The sequence below is a fragment of the Anser cygnoides genome, chromosome 3 (genome assembly GCF_040182565.1).
Source record: "Anser cygnoides isolate HZ-2024a breed goose chromosome 3, Taihu_goose_T2T_genome, whole genome shotgun sequence".
Lineage (NCBI taxonomy): Eukaryota > Metazoa > Chordata > Aves > Anseriformes > Anatidae > Anser > Anser cygnoides.
In genome coordinates, this window is record NC_089875.1 from 95,238,662 (window position 1) to 95,250,758 (window position 12,097).

Consider the following 12,097-nt stretch of genomic DNA (forward strand, 5'->3'; position numbering starts at 1 on the left):
ACACAAAAATATGTGCATACCATGAGTTCCTCACCTGTTCATTACAGGCACATCATCCAGGCCTGGGTTATTTTACCCCCCTCCCTTGTTCTGGGATACAATTCTGTATGGTTTTACAGATAAGGCTGACTAACTAGTGAGTAAGGTATCATCAGACATACAAAGTTTCTAGTCTTCCTTTTATCTAATGAAACATAGTAAAATATTTCAAATTTGGTTCTGTTATTCGATCAGGGAGAGAACCATATATCCTTCTGACTTGGTATCATAATGTGACTCAAACTCACTTCTGGCTCAGTTTTCATTTTGTTGCACATGCTGGCATGTAGATCTTACCTCAAATGGACTGATATAATTGTAACACCTTAGATTAACCTTTAATGACAGATATGTGCATGACATCCCCATTACCTCAGAAAATCCACAGAAATGACCAGAATCCAGTTCTTCAAATCCTAGTCCCCTCTTAAGGAACAAGAATGTAACTTTCCACTTTTTTTTTTTTCCTCATTATTTTAGTATATATTCAAATTGACACAGAAAAGCAATATCTAAGAGGTGTAATAATATAGATTAAAAAAGCCTCAGGCCCCTAATAACCTGTGCACAAAATTTAGTGGGATATCTATCTGGGATATGATTCTGATAATTTTAACACTGCTTATTATATTACCTTTAAAATATTACTCATGGAAGTGGCTGTACTATTCACAGTTACAATTGCTTAATACTTTGAGGTTACTTTTTTTGGCATCACATACATTACACAGCTGAAGTTAGGAGCAGAGGCCACTGATGGACACAGGCAATAGTTAATGTTCTGCCATGTGTTCCAGCTAAACAGGGAATATAGGCAGCGAGATTAGGTGCTTAAATATTGTGCATCATAAATACCTTTCCTTATCTGCTTTAAACTCATGTTCTTAGTAGACCTTTGTAATAATTTAATGATAGGACTTGTTTTGACAAGGACTTCGTAGCTTATTGTTTTGACGAGGACTTCTCAGCAAGGCAACGGAAAAATTTCTGTTGACTTTAATAGGGAGGAATTTCAATGCCATGTTTTTATCACTTGAATGTAAGTTTTGGATAGTAGGATGGGTCACTGTGGCAGAGATGGAAAAAGGAAAAGATGGAAAATTTTGAAAGAAATTTTAAAGAGAAGAAGGAACTGTGAAGAATGCAGGATTAAGATATTATTCCAGTAAAAACAGGAATCTTGAAAAAAATGTGATATGTATTGATCAAAGAAAGAGGAATTAAGACTTCAGATATGGAAAGATGAGATGTTTAATGACAAATATAAGCATTGTAAAGCTGAAATGTTAAAAATATATTTTCCAAATTATTTCTCATCTTAGTTATTCTTATCATGCATTTTACAGTAGTACTGTAAGAGAACTTTTACATGAAAAGACATACATGGTTCTGGACAACTTTTTGAGGTTTTGAATACCTCAAGGACTATGGTGAACTATAAAACTATGCAAAAATTCAGTCTGAAGAAAATTTATATCAAAGGTGAAATTCCAATGTATATTAAGATTAAAGACAGAATAATTAAAAACAATGGTAAAAGAATGATAGTATTACAAAACAGAAAACTCGGAAATTAGGAAATTCTGAAACAGATAGCTGTTGTAATTGAAAACTTTCATAATTTTCTATAACAGACTTCATAAGATGATATGCTACATAATTACATGATCATAATTGTCACTGGATTCTTGCCTCATTTAGGACAGGAGCTAGATTAAGTTCTAGGATTAATCCAGGTAATTTCAACCTGAATATTTTAGATATAGTATAGTTATGTGCAACTATGAACAGGTTATTATAAAGAGAAAGGTTGAATAACCTCAAAGCACCATCTTTACTAGCTCTACCTTCTATGTACCTTGAATAGCTGCAAAGTTATATAAGGAACTTATCTGCAGCTTTATACATACACATGCATTTTAAAATGTCACTAAAAGCATTGCTGGTTTATTTTGGAAAGTGAAGGACCTGTTCCCTCTTGCCCTTTATGCCTTTTTAAAGCACAAAGTTTTTTTCTTAAACAGGTTTTCTTTAAAGTGTAGCTACTTTCCTGTGATTGACAAATTTGAAGATAAAACTAAGTCATTTTGCAGTACTGAGTGCATCTCAACATTTTTTTCCAAAACGTGAAACTATCTTTTTTTTCTTCTTTTTTCTTTTTTTTTAAATTCACTCAGATAACTCAAAACCAGAAACATTTAATTTTACCAAACCACTCCTAGAGTCAAAGAAAAGAAATAACCTTGGCAATGAAAGCATGCTTGAAGAAAGGTCATTCAATCAACCAATAATTTTCATTTTATAAAAGTCTCAAAATTGTGTCTTAAGAGGAAAGTATAATATCCCTTAACAATTCTGATGACCATTGTATGTGCATTACATGTTAGATTCAAAACGGTATATGACCATCATATTGAAGATCTAAGAATCATAGTGAATGGAGTTCAATCCAGATGGTGGCAGATCAAAAGTGGCATTCACCAGGCCTCAGTACTGAGGCCTGTTGTGTTCACCATTTTTATCAATGATCTGGGTGAGGGTGTTGAGTGCACCCTCGGTAAGTCTTCAAATGATACCAAGTTAGGCAGGAGTAGGAAGGCTTTGCAGAGGAATGTGGATAGGCTGAATCAATGAGCTGAGTCCAATCACATGACATCTAACCAGGGTAGGTGCCAGGTCTTGCATTTGGGTCATAACACCCTGATGCAGTGGTATATGCTAGGATAAGAGTGGCTGGAAAGTTGCCCAGCAGCAAAGGACCTGGTGTGATGGTTAACAGACAGCTGAACAAATGTTAGCAGTGTACCCAGGTGGGCAAGAAGGCAAACTGCACCCTGGCTGACCAAGGAAGTGGTGGGATTATCCATGGAGGTATTTAAAGTACATTATATATTACAATATAAAAAAAAAATATTGTTTTATATATATATATATATTTCTATATATAAAACGCCTACCACCATATTGATAAACACTCTTTGGAACCACTCTGATGGCAGGGGTAAGAACAGGAGATGGCCTGTTAGTACCTCAGCACTTCTGTTTCCAACCAATTTAAAAAAAAAAAAAAAAAAAGCCACAAGATTTTGCTGGCTGGTGTTTAATACTGCTACTCCATCAGGGTTGGAGGGAGACCTATTGTGACCTTAAGGTATGTGGACATGGCACTAATGGACATTGTTTAGTGATGGGACTTAGTAGATCAGTTTGAAGGTTGGACTTGGTTATCTTGAATGTGTTTCACAACCTAAATGATTCTTGAAGTAAAGAAGGTAAAATTGTGGCCTATGTTGAAGCCAAATAGCTAGTTCTTCATATTTCTCTTCAAAATCTTATAGATCTTGGCATTATTTAGTTGGAACAGGCAAGACCATTTTTTTTTCTGACTTATGATGTTACTGAAACTCTGAATGCCTTCACTGCTGGCACAGGTGCTGAATAGCCCTACAGCAGAGGGAACTGAATGAAAGATACCTTTCAGTTGCTGCTGCCTCTCTTCTGGTTCCCAGAGAAGCACTGGAATTACATGACCTGTCACAGCAGAGAAATAAGGTGAAGAAAAATGTGAGGATATGGACATACAGAGTTGCTGAGGACTTACAAAAGGGTCCAAAAGATCAGATTTGACTGGAAAGGACAATACAAGATGCATGGCAGATCAATTCCTACTAGAGTTCTCTAAGATGTGATGTCATAATAACACACAGAAAATAGCAACAAGGAAGTACAATGTGAGAGGCAGGCAAGAGCAGCATGGCATTGTAATAACAGTACGTACACATATAAATAAAACCATCAAAACATACTCCACAACCTGCACTACAAACAGATTAATTACCAAAAAATAAAAAATAAAAATGTCTGTCACTCAGCTGCCTCAAATCTCATATTCTATTGTGACAAAACACATGGAATCAGTCTTAGGAGTCCAGCTAATTTATCATTCCAGAATTAATTACATTAAAATTCTAACTTATCCTTAGAAGATATAAAGCACCATATCTTCAGAAACAGTAAGGGCTATATCTAGCTCTCATGCGTGAAACAAGAGGCACAATCTCTAGTGTGGCTCTGTTTAAAGGTACATAAAGTTTTCCATCTCTCAAATCCTTCATCTCAGCTGCTGACAGCAACCAGTTTGGGCTCAGCTTGTGTAAGATATACTGTCTAGCCAGTATATATATATTTCATATATAAATATATATATACTGGCTATGTCTTACATATATATATGTATATATATGTTGTTATATATATATATTACAGAAAGGCTGTGAACCTGGGGAATGTTCATCAGTGAATGTGGTTGGAAGGCCATGGGTTGCAGGCCAAAAGGGAGGCTGCCTGTTCAGCAGAAAACTTTGAAGAACCACGTGTGAAAGTTGACATATAACAACAAAGAAATGCATGGTAGCACGAATGGTGACCTGTGGTGAAGAGCACAGCCACTGAGCAAAAAAAAGTCACTCCATGACTGCTGATGCAAACATGTGGCTAGAAAAACACCAGGGAGGTGGGAAGCTGAGGAACTGAAGTGGTTATGCCTGGGATCTACATTGTCTGTCCATCACTAAAGTAACAGTCTTAAGTGAGAACTCTAGCATCAAAGCCTATGAGATAAAGACAATATTTTCTTATATAAACCTCATTATGAGTAAATAATAATATTATTTTTCTATTGCTCATTTGGTGTTATCAAGTAAAAGATGAATTATTATAATTTCTTTTGGTACTCTCTCTATATTCGTCCTCTGTCATTCTTACTGAGTATTAGTATACTCAGTTACTAGTAGATGTGCATATTTGTTGGAGGCCTTTGTTCACATATAACCCAATTTTATCACAGCTCTTAAAACATTTTAGTAAAGTCCCAAGTATTATGAAATATTAAATGAGAATTTTAGTTTTAATATATATTAAAACCAAATTCCTAATGTAATGAACCAGAAAAACTTACGAGCTCAGAAATATAGAGAATTCACAGAGTATTTTTACTTTTTTATTATCATTTAAGCCAATCTCATAATTTCTGTGGAAAGAGTAGGCACAAGAGGGAAACCCAGCAGTTTTACTTCTGAGTTCTCAAGAATTCCCAAAAACATGACTCTGAGGTTATGAAACCCACGGACAGGCCAGGGCTGCCCCGTGCCAGATACAGCTGGTATCCAGCCCCACCAGCGGCCCCACCACAGGGCACGGCTGGGCCCAGCAGCCAAGATGGCAGCACCTCTGGGAAATGTATTTCAGAAAGGGTAAAAAACATTGTCCAGACAATGAGGGAAAAAGAGCAAGAAACAACCCTACAGACACCAAGGTCAGAGAAGAAGGAGGGGAGGAGGTGCTGCAAGCACTGAAGCAGAAGTTCCCCTGCGGCCTGCTGAGAACAACATGTCTTACAGTTCAGCATTTCCAGGAGTTGTGACCTGTGGAGAGCCCACCCAGAAGCAGAGGAAAAGCATGATGAAGAAGTAGTAGCAGAGTGGAACTGTTATGGACAGACCCCAACCACCCTTCCACATCCCCCCTGTACTGCTCAAGTGGGAGGTGGGGGAGTCTGGAGTGAAGGAAGCTGAGCTTGGAAAAGGGGGAGGAAAGATGTTATAATGTTGACTTTTTGTTTCTCACTATCCATATCTATTTTAATTGGCAATAAATAAAATGATTTTTCTCCATGTTGAGTCTGTTTTGCCTGTGTCTGTAATTGGTAAGTGATCTCCTTGTCTTTATCTTGACCCACAAGCTTTATCACTCCTGTTATTTTTTGCTGCATCCTATCCCAAGGGGGTGGTGGTGGAGAGTGAGCAGCTGGGTAGGCTTTTGGCTTTTGACCAAGGTAAACCTGCCACAGGCTTCTAAATGCTGTCCTCCTTAACTCCGTCTTTACACCTCTTGTTGCCTGTCTTCAAGGTCACAGCACTCTTTTGGGTGAGAGAAATTAATCTGAGCAAATTTGACCTATTTCATCTTCAGTGGGACAAATGCTTCGAAACTGCCTACTCCTCTCCTTGTTTAGAAACAGACCTAATGGGATGAGTGCTGTGAACATGAAAAGTTAGGCAAGATTAATGCAATACTTTAAGTCTGCAACTATCCTGAGGTCTTATGTGCAGATGAGTGGCAGTACGTTTGATCTGAAAGGAACTTCAAAGAAGTCAATTCAAACAATAGGTTTTGAGCTATTGTATTAGAGAAGCAACTAGTAAAATCTCTCAGCTGAGAAACTACCAGTGAAATTTCTCAGTTAATGAGTTTATTTGAATACTTCAGTTTCCTCTGTGAAGTCTTATGAGTGGAAAACTCTATTTAGATTAAGAAAACGCTAGTCTGGTCTTTAGTTGTGTAGATTAAGTAGATACACTCAAAGAATAATATTAAAATCAATCCTTTTGCATTACAGATAGGTGAGTTCATATGACGACATTTATCTTTTTATATGTACAGATACTCAGATTATAGGAGATTATATTAAAGATATATTGTTAAAGTAACTTCACTTTGCAGTTCCCCAGGTGGGTTGGCCTAACAGAATTATCCTGTGTTCCAATACTTCTGTTTAAAATGGAACAGAAAGTAATTTATTGTAGGACTCTCAATTGGGTGTTCATTCATTATGAAATCCAGATGAACACATGTTGTGGTAATTGGTAAATCTCTATACTCATTATAAAGCAAAGCAAAAAATAAAGCTGTCTTTTTAAAAATATGGCTTCATCCAAATGCATATGAGCTTGCTGTAATGTCTGTATAACCCCCATTTTTGCTGTTCAGTGTAATGAATAATCCACATTTTTTTCCTGTTCAGTGTAATAAACCACTTCCTATAACCTCTTCAGACTGATGAACTGTTGTTTATGAAAGACTGAACTATTTAACAGAACTAGCTTAGTCATAAATACTGTCAAGTGCATAGTTAGAGAACTGTCACATCACTGACTATTGTAGTATTCATTCTACTTACTAGAAAAGAATGGGGACACAGATATTTCCCTTAAAATTTCTCAGTGCCTAACAAGGGTATATACATACATGATCACATAAAGGATGCACGTCAAAATGTTAAGAGAGAGCACAGTAGGCTGTAAATTATGTGGATGTCATGTGTATATATATAAATAAATTCAAACATAAAAAATATAAATATAAAGCAAACCTAAACATCTGTTGAGACCATCCTGAAACTGTAGATTTTTTAAATGAGACATAGACGCATGAAAGATATCAAGCATATTTCTGATGACTGTTAACCAATATCAATACTTTTTGTATTACTTTCATTTAAAAGTTATTTTTGACATAGTTCTAACACAAGTTACTGTATGGTTTACCATGATTCAAACAAACAAAATCTTTAATTTAATGTTGTCTTGTAATAAAATGATTAACTGAAGGTACTGTGGGGAGGTGTAAGTAGATTCTTCCACAGCATAACAGTATTCAAATTGGAGATAATCTAATGTTGAATTATCTAGTCAGTGCAGAAATATTTTCAACACAAAGTTGCTCTAAGCAAAAGACTAATTTCTGACATACATTATTCTGGATCAAAGAATTGGTTAAGGATAGTCACTTATTATTCCATTTCAAGAAGGAAAAATAGTGAAACCCAGGTGACTCAACAGTTTATATGTTTTGTAGGTAGATCTCATGCTGGACTTTTGTCATAAAACTTGCAGCAAGGCCACTAGGAATCTTCTACCTGCTTTTATGGGAGTGGAAGACAGACACAATTACCACAGCCATCATAACTAAGTTGCTGTGGACTCAAGTACACACCTGATTTGGCCCTGTCCAGGGGGATATAGTCTGTATGGGTGGTTCCTGGAATACTCCTTTGGCTGTGTCAAGGAGGGGATATGTTTCTTGAGAATGTTGACCAATGCACAGTCTACTGGGCCAGGAAAAGGGGACATTCTTGCCATGTTAGATACAATAGTTCAAAAATTGGATATACTAAAGAAATAGAGTAACTTTTTGTCACGTGCCATCTAAACAAGCAGATTAAGAAAGAAAAGAAGTGGCATTCAAAGTGACATTTGGTAATTAAAATTCCATGAGGAAGTTCTCAACCAGTTCTACTAAGTGTGCTTTATAATCATCCTTTTTTTCTGAAACAGTGTAAGGAAGAACAATATAGGAATGGGGTAAAATTATTAGGGGTTTTTACTGTTCAGGGTTGACCAGCTTGAGACCTTAAAATGAATTTTATCACTGGACTTGGCATTTTTATAGGATCCTAAAAATATCTAAACCACAGCATCAGCTGATATTACCTGCAAGCACAAATGCTCATCTGTTCTGCAACTCACAGCCTATGGTATTTGCAGGGCAAACAGAAATAAGGAACAGTTAATGGTCAGCTATAAAAAAGTTCTGTTTGAGGGACTTTTCCTGCCTCAGATAAGAAGCCTGAGGCAGAGATGGGGTAGAATTCTCCCAGCTTTCTTTCTTCTCTTGCAAACCCTCTGCTACATTCATAAACATGGCCTCAGTTACCAAAGCAATGTTTCCCCACATAACAGCTTCCTTCCCAGCACAATCTCAGCAATTGCCCAGGTGCCACGTATCCTGACATACTACCCATATTCCAGTCCTCCTTAAAATAAATAAACAAACAAACAAATAAATAAATATGGATCATGTTATTAAACATTGTATTAAAATATGTAAAACACAAGATAGTGCCTATAAGCAACATGTCTAGTAAAACTCTGCACAGCTACTCTGTAGAATAATACCTATACTGTGAAGATGTGTACAAGTACCTTTTGGAGCAAAGCATGTTCAATACAGAACCATAAAATGGTTGAAAGGAACTTCTGGAGTACTACTGAAACCTAAAGCAAGTTGCCTAGGACTACATCCATGTGAGTATCTCAAAAGAGTGAGACTCCAGAAAGTCTGTGGGTTACCATGAGATAGTTTAACAGACATTTTGATTAAGTGTCTAATAATTATATAAGGAATATGGTTCATCACAAAGGCAAATAATTTGTGTGATAATAAGGGTGATTTTCACTGAAAGAATTAAGCATGATACCAGGGCAAAATCCAAGTTTCTGTTGAAAAATCTGGAGGCCTTAAAACTTCTTAACTATTGTTGAATAATTTCTTAAAATGGGAAAATAAAACATTTTCCTTATCTCAGTCTGAAAAACTTTTAAATAACTTTTCCTAGAGCTTTCCATTTTGAGACAGATATCCAGCACAGGAAATTTCAGCCTTTAGCAAAGTAGTACAAATGAAAGCCGAATGCTAGGATAGGAAGAGCTAAGCAACCAAAATAGAAGTAGGTTTGCATAAACAAATAATAACATGTCATACTTCACTTCTGCAGATGAAAGTGAGGAGTTCTGCTTGTGTAGCTCTCTGCCTTGCCTTCTCATATGGATAGATTTTTTTTCTTTTCTCCAGCACATGCATTATTTCTTTTAACTTTCTAGAGAGCTAGTTCAGACTGCATTGCATTGTATTTTTATCCTTTCTGTACAGCTTAACTGCTCCAAAATATGAAACAATTGTTTTAGTTAAATTCTGGATTAATTTATATCACCAGAATGTATAGCAAGATGGTATAGACAAGGGGCAGACACTGGGCTGCCTCTAGGGGCAATTTGGAGGCTATGAATGTACCAGAGTAATAAAGATATATTACAATCTTGAAGAAGCATTCATAACAGTCGGATGAAACTACTTCCTGAATAGGGGAACATGCTATACAAAGGTTCAGACCACCAGGGCCTTTGGTTTGAAAGAGTGCTTATGACATTTGTTAGAAGAAAGAAAATTCTTATTCTGTAGAAATAAAGTACTCTCAAAATAAACTAAACTAAATTGAACTAAACTAAACTAAACTAAAATACAAATTAAATTAAATTAAAAAATAGAATAAAGTACATAAAGCATCATGCACTAAAGCTCTGAGAGCACACCTATATTTATAATAAAGCAGTTCAGATGTGCACGAGCAGTAAGGCTTGTAATAGCAGATTCTGCTATGGCTTTAGCATCAGCTACCTAGCACTCTAAGATAACTCTCAGATGCATGTCAGGAGCATCTGTAGGCTCCTGTAGACCCCCAGGCTGTAGACCCCCTCAGGCTGTAGACCCCCTCTGGGTGCAGTGAGGGTGTAGTAAGCCTCTTCTGCAGTCCAAGACAGTCTTATAGTACAGGCAAGGATAACCACAATGCACCAGGGGGCTACAAAATTGAAGAAAGGGCTTGGAGCTGTGGGATTGGATAGGCTGCAGAAAGCCTGAAGTCTGCTTACTGAAGATTACAATCTACAGAATGGAGCCCAGAAGCCTGTTACTGTGGAGAAAAACATTTTGAACCTCCTGTCACCTTACTGTGTTAATTCAGAGGTCTCTTCTTTACATATGTAATGCCATTATATGAGTTAGGTAGAAATATTAGATATGAAACATTTGTTACATTTTTTTTTTAATAGTCTGTGTTAAAGTCATCTTTTAAATTATCTTTTGAGACTAATCATTTATTATCAACTAAATATACTCTATATATTATTTCTAGCCTGAAAGTTGATGAGTGAGTCTTCATGTAGTACAGTTGCTAGGGAGACAGATTTATACTCCGAAGCCAAAGTAAAGTATTATGGATTGACACAAAGCTTAAAATCTAGAATTTATGCGGACTAGAGCTTGGATGCAAAATGACATTGTGTTTTTAAAGTACAGATGTGTAAACATCAACTGAAGCCATATCTGCATACAAAGCACTGCCAAAATAAAGAGTATAGTCTGGTGGAATTTCTGCTGACCTTACTACATGTAAAGATCTACCAGCTTTTGAGCTTCAGCTTTCCCTCTTCTTAAAGGGCAGCATCTGGAGTAGCCAAACTATAGAGAAGGTTATGATAAAAAGAAGAAGAAATGTTCTTCTGCCCTAGATTATTTGGTAGGATTCAAAGGAGGCTGAAACTCAAAAAATTTTATAAAAGTATAAAAGACAAGAGTGATAGAAACATTTTCATAAATATAGGTTGAACTGAAAATGTTTGTAGAGAAAAAAAATACCTGTGGCAAATAATATGTCTACTTCATTTTTTCAGGGAAAATGTTTGTAAAAAATCAAAGATGTTATATAAATGGTTAAATGTTCTTTTAAAAATTATTTTTACTTTATAAAAATAATGTGCTTATACGTGCCTTGATGCTACACATATGCTTGACTTGAAACTTCCAAGTCAATGTATTCCAAACACATTTCAAATAGAGATCAACTAAGCAGGCAGTTTAACCAAGTTCTTTATTAACATGAAAGTAAACAAAAATAAAATCATGCTTTTTTTTTTTTCAATTTGTTTTTAATAGCAGTTCTGCTGTCCTTACATTAGTGTTTTCTGAAGACTGAAGGAATGTGATGCATGGAAACCCTGGGACTGCTGCAGTCATTACAAAAATCCTTGTCACAGGATGTGGTCCAGTGATAAACAAGGTCAGGGAAGCATGCCATCTGCCCATAGAATATCATGTTGACATGTTGTTCTGGGTCTTTTGCAACTACATTGTTTTCAGTCATTTAAAAACAGAAGCAAAAATCCACTAGAAAAAAAAAAAAAAAAAGCTTATTTAGCAGCTAAATAAATGCAGAGTAAAATAGGCAAAAGTAGAAATACAGAAATATATTCTTTGCACAGCAGTGAAACCTGTGGTTTAAACCACAGCCATATCACACCATGCATCAATTATAAGTGATTTAAATGGGAAGAATCTAGGTTCAGCTGTTCTCCTTTGGAAGGTGTCTTTCTGGGAGCTGTTACCTTGTTGGCACTGGACTGCGTGTTCTGGACTCCTGCAGAGGAAAAAAATTATTATCATTCCTCAGCTGACTGTCTTATGCTCTGTGCACAGCATGACTGAATTGGCTGGAGTAAACCAAAGCTTATTATAACTGTGTTTAAGACTATTTCCAGAATGAGACTTTGAAAAAACAACACTAACAGATTCAGAACTATCCCGCTTGTTTTCATTAGGTGAAATGATTTTTCACAATTCTGCAAATACAAAGTACAATAAAAGTGCATGCAGAGTGAATATA